General features: G+C 45.1%; 1 pseudogene; it reads left to right on the top strand.

The window, feature by feature from the left end:
* Positions 1-208: 208 nt before the first annotated feature.
* LOC144325883 (uncharacterized) lies at positions 209-3,536 on the top strand (annotated as a pseudogene).
* The last annotated feature ends 7,038 nt before the right edge of the window (positions 3,537-10,574 follow it).

Below are 10,574 nucleotides of genomic sequence, written 5' to 3'. Positions count from 1 at the left end.
CCAAGGGAGAACCACAACGCTTTGCAGGCAGCGGCTGCAGGCAGAACAACAGTAACAACCAAGGTAGAACCATCACTATTCACAGGCAGGGGCGGTAGGCACAACAATAACAACAAAGGTGGAACCATAACACTTCGCAGGCAGTGGCGGCAGGCAAAACAACAATAAAAACCAAGGCAGAACCATCACATTTCGCAGGCAGGGGCAGCAGGCAGAACAACAACCAAGGCAGAACCATCACGATTTGGAGGCAGGGGTCGGCAGGCACAACAACAACAACAACATTCAAGCTGGAACCACAATGCTTCGCAGGCATCGGCGGCAGGCAGAACAACAATAACAACCAAGTCAGAGCCATCACAATTTGGAGGCAGGAGCGGCAGGCACAACAGCAACAACAACAAAGGCAGAACAATCTTGATTCACAGGCACTTGTCGGCAGGCACAACATCAACATCAGGGGAACATCATCCTGCGCAGGCAGGGGTCGGCAGGCACAACAGCAACCAATGTGTAACCATAACACTTCTCAGGCTGTGGCGGAAGGCACAACTACAACATCAACCAAGGCAGAACATTCACGATTCGCAGGCACTTGTCGGCAGGCACAACATCAACATCGGGGGAACATCACAACAACAACAACATCCAACGTGGAACCATAATGCTTTGCAGGCAGCGGCGGCAGGCACATCAACAGCATCAACCAAGCGAGAACCATCACGATTCGCAGGCAGGAGTCGGCAGACACAACAACAACAACAACAACAACCATGGCAGAACCACCATGATTCATAGGCAGAACTGGCAGGGAGAACAACAACAACAACCAATGCAGAATCATCACGATTTGCAGGCAGTACTGGCATGCAGAACAAGAACAACCAAGGCGGAAAATCATTGTGTGCAGGGAGGGGTGGCAGGCAGAACAACAACAACAAAGGCAGAACATCACCCTGCGCAGGCAAGGGCGGCAGGCAGAACAACAACAACCGAGGCAGAACCTTCACCCATCAACCAGGGCACAAGAATACATACCTGGCCAGGGCAGAAGAAGAAATCCCAGGCCGGCCGGGCACAACAAGAAGAAATATGTGGCTGGCAGCCCACAATAAGAAGAAATCCCTGGCCAGGCAGGGCACAAGAGGAAATCCCCAGCCAGACAACAAGAAGACGAAATCTCTGGCGGGGGCACAACAAGGAAAAATCCCTGGCCAGGCGAGGCACAACAAGAAGAATTCCCTGGCGATCTTCCGGCTGTGGTGCTCTCAAGTAGTGGGTCAGGGAATTTGTTCTGCCTTAGTGTAGCATTTCCAGTCATGGTGAATGCGTGTAATCAGGGGGAGCAAGGGTCACGTGAACCCCTAGAAAGGTCTGAGAGGAGGTCTCGGATCAAAAAAGGCACCAAACAGCGCAGAAAGGGATCCTCTGTCATTCCAGCACAGTTTAAGTGGGGGAAGTCAGAGGGATCTCAGCGCAGGAAGGACGCAAGCCTGACTGTGAAATGCCCTGAGACCCCAAGGAGAAACACACCAGGTTACTCCATATGGCAGATGGTGGGTACAAACGCACTCCCGTATTTCTGAAGACGAAACAACAAAAATCAATAGAAAGGGAGAGAAGAATTCTTACGGGGAAATAACAAAGACGGAGTGACAAAATAAGGCTGAAGGAGGTCCAGATAATACCAGAAAAAGGAAGTGTGATTACTTCTCACAGACTCATAAATTCATACAAATGAAATATTAAAAGTAATTCCTATCAGGACCTCAACTGACAAATAATCCCACGACCTGAATTAATTGATAGACTTTGGGATATAAAATTAATTCTGGAAAACAATTATTGTAGCTTCTTGGTGGATAAAATAGATAATCAACTTGGAAATTGATTTGAATTACATAAAAATAATTAATGATATCCAAGACAACATTGAGTCAAAAATATCAAACCACATTAACATCTGCTACGGGACTTCAAGTTAGAAGACGATCAGCCGCAGAAATTGATCCTAATGCAGATGTGAAAGAACTGATAATGGGAATGAACAGAAATTTAAATGATAAATTAGACTCACTTCAAGAATCATTGGAAGGTAAAATTGTACAGAACTCTAAGCTAATTTTAGATTTAACAACTCAAATACAGGAATTAAATACTAAAACTAAGGACTTGGACAAATCTGAACAAGATCTTAAAGGTAGAGCTAATAAACAAGAAGAAGTGTCTAAGAATTTGCAAAATGAAAATAAAGAAATAAAAAAAATACAGGAAGCAACAAATGAAGAAATATTAGAATTAAAGAGAACATACGAAGAAATCCAGGATGGAATTGCTATGTTGAAATTACACCAGCAGGAGCTGATTCTCCACTTTTGCAGTGTACCGGAATCCCAAGGAGAAAGAATAGCTGAGAAGCTGATTCAAGAACTTGCAAACTAGCTGGTGGTACAAGAAGCTGAGATGCTGCTGGACATTGACAAAATCTTCCGGGTTAGATCTGAAACATCAAAGATGTTTAAAGGCCCAGGAGACTGCTTAGTATTCCTTAACTCAAGACTTCTAAAGGATAAAATACTACAAAAAAGGGACAATCTAAATTAATAATTGATGACAAGAACATCATAATTCATAAAGAAATCCCTAAAAGAATTCTGAGGGAATGGCAAAATTATAAAGTCGTGACAGATGCACTCAAGAAAAAATCGATCAGATTTCGTTGGGAGTTCCCAGAGGGAATCACGTTTACCTACAAGGATAGAAGAAAAACTCTTAGGACACCAGAGGAGGCTGGAAAATTCTGGAGAAGGTACAAAAAGGAGTTTGGTGTCAGGGAACTGCCATCGGAGCAAAGAGTGGAGGTAAGGCTCCCCAGTGATGCGGGAGAAGGGACCAGCAGAGGGAGAGAGAACACTTCCTTTGGGGAAGGAAATCAGCGTGACACCTGGGAGAAAGGGGAGCAGGGAAGAACTTCGGAGAGAGGGCTCCATGACTCTTCCACAGAGACCAGCAGGGAGAGTCCAGGACCTCCGCTGGCCACGCCCACTCTGCGCAGGAGACTTCCGCGCAGGGAGTTTAGGCGGAGACTTGGTGTCAAGGAGTTTTTATGTTGGAGGAAGTTCAGGAAACGCCCACTGACGGATTCTGCCGCGGCGTTTCCTGAACTTCCTCCAACATAAAAACTCCTTGACACCAAGTCTCCGCCTAAACTCCCTGCGCGGAAGTCTCCTGCGCAGAGTGGCCGTGGCCAGCGGAGGTCCTGGACTCTCCCTGCTGGTCTCTGTGGAAGAGTCCTGGAGCCCTCTCTCCGAAGTCCTTCCCTGCTCCCCTTTCTCCCAGGTGTCACGCTGATTTCCTTCCCCAAAGGAAGTGTTCTCTCTCCCTCTGCTGGTCCCTTCTCCCGCATCATTGGGGAGCCCTACCTCCACTCTTGGCTCTGATGGCAGTTCCCTGACATTTGGGGAGATGAGGAGACTCAGGACTGGAAAGAGACGACGAAACCCAAGAACTTCAAGAAAGCTAGTGAAGACAAGTAACAATAAAAACAGACAAAGAATCAAGAAGATACAAAATTATTTTTCTGTTAAAAATATCTCTTCTTTACACTTCTTCTCCTAAAGACACTATACCAGGAAATAAAGAGTTATAAAGTTTAATGAAGCTAAGGATTATATATTGGAATGTTAACGGTTTAAATGATAAGAGGAATAAGATAGAGCATATACTAAAGAAAAAACAATGGGGTGTTATCTGCCTGCAAAAGACCCACGTAGCTAAGAAGCATTGAAGAGTTTTAGAAAATAAAAAACTAGGTCAAGAATTTGTCTCCCTAGATATTAAAAAGAAAAGGGGAATTGTAATTTATGTAAACCCAAAATTGGAATCAAAACAAGTTTTCAAAGACCATGACAGTAGGATATTCAGGTTACTAGAGGGAATGAACAAATAATCATTGTAGGCGTATATGCATGTAATGGAAATAAGACAATCTTCTTTAGGGAAGTAGAGTGCAAGCTACTTAAATATATAAATGAGGAGATTATCCTTATGCGAGATTTTAACTGTGTTACATCTATTGATCAAGATAGAACAAAAAAAAGAGAAAATCAAAGGGAAGGAGATTACCATCTACCTTCTTTCATATGGTAGAAAACCTAAACCTAATGGATGTATGGAGATACAAAAACCCAAACGAAAGACAATACACTCATTTCTTGGAAGCTCAGCAATCAGGGGGAAGACTAGACGCAATATGGGTAACGAACAAGTTATTAATGAAAACTAAAAAAGTTAAAATCCAACCCAAAATACTAATGGATCACAACTCAATTACATTAGAACTAGGAGACAATAAAAAGATAAATAAAAGATGGAGATTAAATGAAAGGATATTAAACGATGAAAGTATATTAAATAAGGCAAAAGAATTATTTATCTCCTCTGAGAAGTAACCTCTCAGTTTCCACCTTGCTCCGGTCTGTTTCTCCGCTGCAAATTCCTTCAGCCAAGTTACGGGCAGCAAAGGTAAACTCCTCGAGGGTTAAACTCAGCTTGCCAGACAAAACACTTTTCAAAGCATCAAGTACGCTTTCTCGTTCTCATATTAGCTAATTAAATTTAAGCTTCCAAGACAGCTCAAATCTAAATGAAAAGCTCAGACCTTGGGATCGTAGTGAAGGTGTTGGCCTGTGGGCAGCAGTTGTAGGAAAAAAGAAAAATTCAAGCTAGGTATTGTTCGGAAAGGAATTGAAAATAAAGCTGCATATATTATAAGGCCATTATATAAACCAGTCCTGTTTTTCTAGAAAAAGAGGTGCTGGAACTCACCAAAAACGCCTCCCTCCCTTGTTCTCTTATAATGGCAATGGCATCCACATGAGAGGCAATATGTCGTTGTGAGTTCCAAAACTTCCCTCTTCCTCTAGCATAGGAAAAGACTACACATTTGGTAAGTTGATAAATGGTTTACTTACAAACTCTTCAAAGGTCAGTTTCAGTTGCAGAAAGTTGCACAGGCAGTAAAACGTAGCTTAGTCGCAGAGTGGTAAAAGTTCCTAGATGATTAGCATAGGAGAGAGGGGGTTGTAAAAGCCATGCGGTCTGAGCTGGAGCAACTGAGTTTCGGCTGGGGGAAAAAGCCCTGGGTGCAACCACAGCTGGAATGGGAATGTGTTGTTTAGCCGTTTAGTCGTGTCCGACTCTTCATGACCCCCTGGACCAGAGCATGCCAGGCACTTCTGTCCTCCACTGCCTCCCGCAGTTTGGTCAAACTCATGCTGGTAGCTTCGAGAACACTGTCCAACCATCTCATCCTCTGTCGTCCCCTTCTCCTTGTGCCCTCCATCTTTCCCAACATCAGGGTCTTTTCCAGGGAGTCTTCTCGTCTCGTGAGGTGGCCAAAGTATTGGATCCTCCAGCACCATATTTCAAAAGCATCAATTCTTCGGCGATCAGCCTTTTTTATGGTCCAGCTTTCACTTCCATACATCACTACTGGGAAAACCATAGCTTTTACTATACGGACCTTTGTTGGCAAGGTGATGTCTCTGCTTTTTAAGATGCTGTCTAGGTTTGTCATTGCTTTTCTCCCAAGAAGCAGGCGTCTCTTAATTTCATGGCTGCTGTCACCATCTGCAGTGATCATGGAGCCCAAGAAAGTAAAATCTCTCACTGCCTCCATTTCTTCCCCTTCTATTTGCCAGGAGGTGATGGGCCCAGTGGCCATGATCTTCGGTTTTTTGATGTTGAGCTTCAGACCATTCAGACAGCTGGAATACTGCATGCCATTTGGTTGCCACGTTTAAAAAAGGTTACTGCAGTGGTAGAAAACGTTCAGAAAAGGGCAACCAAAAACCATCTAGGGGTTGGAACTACTTCCCTATGGGGATAAGTTACAGCATTTGGGACTTTTCAGTTTAGAGAAAAGCTGCATATATTATAAGGCCATTATATAAACCTGCAAGAGGTGACCTGATAGAAGTTCATACAATTCTGCTTTGCTTGGAGAAAGTGGATATCCTTTCCTCTCCCATGACGCAGTGTAGTGGAAATGCAGAAGACAATTGTATTTCGAGGAGTTAGATGGCATGTCCCTTTCCCTTTAACATCCCCAGTTGGAGGTCTGCTGCATTCTTGTGTTTCACACACCTGTCGGGAGTTTATTGGGTTCTTCTGTGTTGCAAGTGAAGGCTGAATGCCGGCTGCAGGTAGTCGGAGACTCTCAGCCACTCTGTATTAATCATGAGTAATGCCAGGTTCAGGATGCGGGTGGCGCTGTGGGTTAAACCACAGAGCCTAGGACTTGCTGATCAGAAGGTCGGCGGTTTGAATCCCCGCGACGGGGTGAGCTCCCTTTGTTCAATCCCAGCTCCTGCCAACCTAGCAGTTTGAAAGCACGTCAAAGTGCAAGTAGATAAATAGGTACCACTCCGGCAGGAAGGTAAACGGCGTTTCCGTGCACTGCTCTGGTTCGCCAGAAGCGGCTTAGTCATGCTGGCCACATGACCTGAAAGCTGTACGCCGGCTCCCTCGGCCAATAAAGCGAGATGAGCGCCGCAACCCCAGAGTCGGTCACGACTGGACCTAATGGTCAGGGGTCCCTTTACCTTTAATGCCAGGTTCACTTGATTACATCAAGGCAGGCTATAAAAGCCATAGGTGGGAAGGGCCCAGTGAGCTTCTGCCCAGATCAAAGGACCTGATGCTGGGAGACCGACGGTCGGGGTCTTTCTCCTGCTGCTCTACCTGGGGCTCCAGGCAGCTGAAGGGGAGATTGGGTAGCCCCTGCTGGGTATGTTTTATGTTATGCTTTGTATGCCTGCTGTTTATTTGTTAATAAAACTGTTTTGGTTCCCCTTCCACCTTCTCATTCCTTTTGTCTTGATATCCTTGGAAAGAACTGTATTTGGCAGCACACGCAGAAGTTGTGGAGATCCCATGAAGCTGGACGTTGGAAGACTCAGGACATATATGAATCGGCACATAGTTCATGCAGCACATAGTTACTCTCACTCCCACAGGAGGCAGGGATGGCTTTGAAAGAGGACTGGACAAATTCAGGCAGGATGAGGCTATCAGTAGTGACTGCCCAGGATGGCTAGGTTCTTCGCCAAGTGTCAAATTAGCTCATTTGCCAGCAACCAAAATTGCCTAGAATAGGATTTACCACTTAGAAAGCTTTGCAAAGTAAATGTTTCAGTCTGCAGTTCAAATCTTAAAAATGTGGCTGCATGAGACATCTTAAATATATTTACTGTTAGCACACATTTAGAAACATGATCCACATGAACACAAACATTAAAATATCTACTTTGGCTTCCTTGTCTTTCTTTCCATGTCGTGTAGAGACGTGGTGGCGAGGGCAGGGGGATAATTTATTTTGGTTTGCATTTTAATGAGAGGATCCCAAATTTGCATGTCCCAAATCAATCCATGAATCAAAACGCTGCTCTCCTTTGAAATCTGCACTTCTCCAAATCTAACAATGCAGTTCTTGAAGCGAAGATGTAAAGAATATGAACATTCGTGGGAAAATACAGATTTTATAAAGAGGATACTGTCTGTAATCGTGCCTATACTACGCTAAACTGTTTATAAAATGCATCTATTAGGAGAAACAAGTGTGAAAATACACTTGAATTTTCAGGCAGGCAGAAGAAGAATTCAAGACGCATTGTGCTGGTCCCGGGGGTTAATCAAGAGGCAAGGTCCAAGTCCAGTCCGTGGTCGAGGGTGCAGTATGGAGGCAGTCTGTCAAAGCTGAAGCTGGGTCCAAGGCAGGGAGTCGGTTGAGGTCAAGAGCAGGACAAGGTGCAGGCAGGAACTGGATACCAACAATGTTGCTCCTGCAACCTGGGACTGGGGCTGGCTGGCTTTTATCTGCCCCGAGGCATAGGGCGGCCACGATCCTCAGGTGACTCGCCTCTCCTGGCCTGGAGGCAAGCACTCCTCCTCCGGGAACTTAGTTCCCTCCGCCTCTCTGCCCTGAGCCTCTGCAGCTCAGGAGAGGCTGGAGGGTTACCGGACCCAGAGGCAACCTCAGCTTCCCCTGATGGGGCTGAGAGTGGAGCACCTGCAGGCAATGGGTCCTCCATCACCTCAGGAGCCAGAGCAGACTCAGCTGGTGCCTGCACCTGAGGATCCAGAACAGGTGAGGACCTTTCAGGCTCAACCCCCAGCCCCGGCTCAGCTGGTTCTGGAGGCGGGGACTCCTGTGCAGGCTGGGATTCCTCAGGTTCAGCCTCCGAGTCCGAATCCCCGGCCATCACATGCATAAAAGAAGCACATTAAGCAGCACAGTTAAACTGTGGAACTGGCTCCCAGGAAGAAGGCTACCCATGACAACTTGTCACGATGGCTATGTTTTGCTTCTGTATGTTTTGTTTCCCCACAAGATGGAAAGTGCTCATGTGCTTGGTGGCTGCTTTGAGCACAAGATACTATTTAAGTTTTCTGTTTTACAATTAAAACACTCATTTTACATCCTTAAGATATCAATGACTTCCCTTCTTCTTTTTCCATGGTTCAATTTATATATCATAAATCCCTGCATCTTTTACAAAAACTATACCATTCAGTTGAAAAGAACCAGAAATGCTCACCGGCTGCTATCCAGTCCTTAGGGGATTCCGTGAGCCCACCAGGTGAAAGGATTCCCTGCGGTCAGAGGGTTTTAAGAAAACAGGCAAGACCAAAGCAAAACTTAAAGCAAAGTGGCTAAGAAGCCTGACCTTTATTTGTAAGCAAAACTGCTATAGCAGGACCAGCAATAGAAGAATGGCAGATGAAGATGTTGGACTTTTTGGAGCTGGCTGACCTGAATGGAAGAATCCGTGACCAGAAGGAAGAGGAATATCAAGAAGACTGGAAGAAATTCAAAGAATATTTAGCCAAATATTGTAACATAAGATAATTAGAAATCACTTGGAAGTATCAAATAGGTTTAGGATTAGATTAAGAACGACTTGTAAAGAATTACAGGGAACCAGGCAGAGGGCCTTCTCGGTAGTGGCACCCTCCCTGTGGAACGCCCTCTCACCTTTCATCATCACTACATCGTTTCTACATCATCAGAAGGGGAGGTAAATGGGCAGAGCCTGGGTGTCAGGTAGCTATCCTTCCCGCCTTTTACCCATCACCTGACACCCGATAAAAACAAGATAATAAATCTATTTACACTTCCTGACCCAACTGGTTAAGTTGCTCACTATCCTTTTTGTTCTCCGGAGTCAGAATCCATTCCTGGGCTGCTGCAGCTCTTTGTGATCTTGATGGCTACCTGTCTGGCACTTGGGTTAGGTGTGATAAGAATTTTAAGGTCTTTGATATGTAATAAATGTTCATAAATGTACCAAGCAAACACGTACATAAATATATAAATCACGTCTGAAAACCCCACAGAAAAAAAGTCCTGAACAAATTGACGTCAATTATTTCTCTGCAAGGTCTAAGTGGGAAACCTCCCCATTGTCTTTTTCTGGTCTCTTGTCTCATCATTTGGGGTAAAGGGGTAAGCACCATAGACAGGGTTTAGCGCGTGTGTCCGCAATAATTGCTGGCTAATCTGTCTTCTCTCCCCCCCCACCCCCAACAGGAACAGCTTTGCGAAAAGAATGCAACAGCTACTTGACTCAGGACATCTATGGATTTCCGCTGGAATGTTTGTGGCCCCTTGCAGTCTCATCTCCTGATGCACATTTCCTAGTAGTCTCAGTGTCTGCATCTAATGAATAAACTATTGTCAGTTACCCTGCCTGGTGTCATTTCTTTCACTGAATGTGTGAGGTATATCAGTGTAGTGTATCAGAAGGCTTGTGGAGTCACCCTTATGCAATTGTGGTCTCCGCCCCCCCAGGAATAAAGTACAGTTTATGATGTACAGGATTCCTTCATAGTAACATCTCATATAAACGTATAAGGTTGCCCCCCCTTCACTGTGTTTGTTGTTGTTGTTGTTTAGTCGTTTAGTCGTGTCCGACTCTTCGTGACCCCATGCACCAGAGCACGCCAGGCACTCCTGTCTTCCACTGCCTCCCGCGGTTTGGTCAGACTCATGTTTGTAGCTTCGAGAACACTGTCCAACCATCTCGTCCTCTGTCGTCCCCTTCTTCTTGTGCCCTCAATCTTTCCCAACATCAGGGTCTTTTCCAGGGAGTCTTCTCATGAGGTGGCCAAAGTATTGGAGCCTCAGCTTCACGATCTGTCCTTCCAGTGAGCACTCAGGGCTGATTTCCTTCAGAATGGATAGGTTTGATCTTCTTGCAGTCCATGGGACTCTCAAGAGTCTCCTCCAGTACCATAATTCAAAAGCATCAATTCTTCAACAGTCAGCCTTCTTTATGGTCCAGCTCTCACTTCCATACATCACTACTGGGAAAACCATAACTTTAACTATACGGACCTTCTGTATATAAGTTCTGCATATAAGTTAAATAAGCAGGGCGACAATATATAGCCTTGTCGTACTCCTTTCCCAATTTTGAACCAATCAGTTGTTCCGTATCCAGTTCTAACTGTAGCTTCTTGTCCCACATAGATATTTCTCAAGAGACAGATGAGGTGATCAGGCACTGTGT

Source organism: Podarcis muralis, chromosome 16, assembly GCF_964188315.1.
Source record: "Podarcis muralis chromosome 16, rPodMur119.hap1.1, whole genome shotgun sequence".
NCBI lineage: Eukaryota > Metazoa > Chordata > Lepidosauria > Squamata > Lacertidae > Podarcis > Podarcis muralis.
Note: the sequence above shows the minus strand (reverse complement) of the source record. Positions and strands in the feature narration are given on the sequence as shown.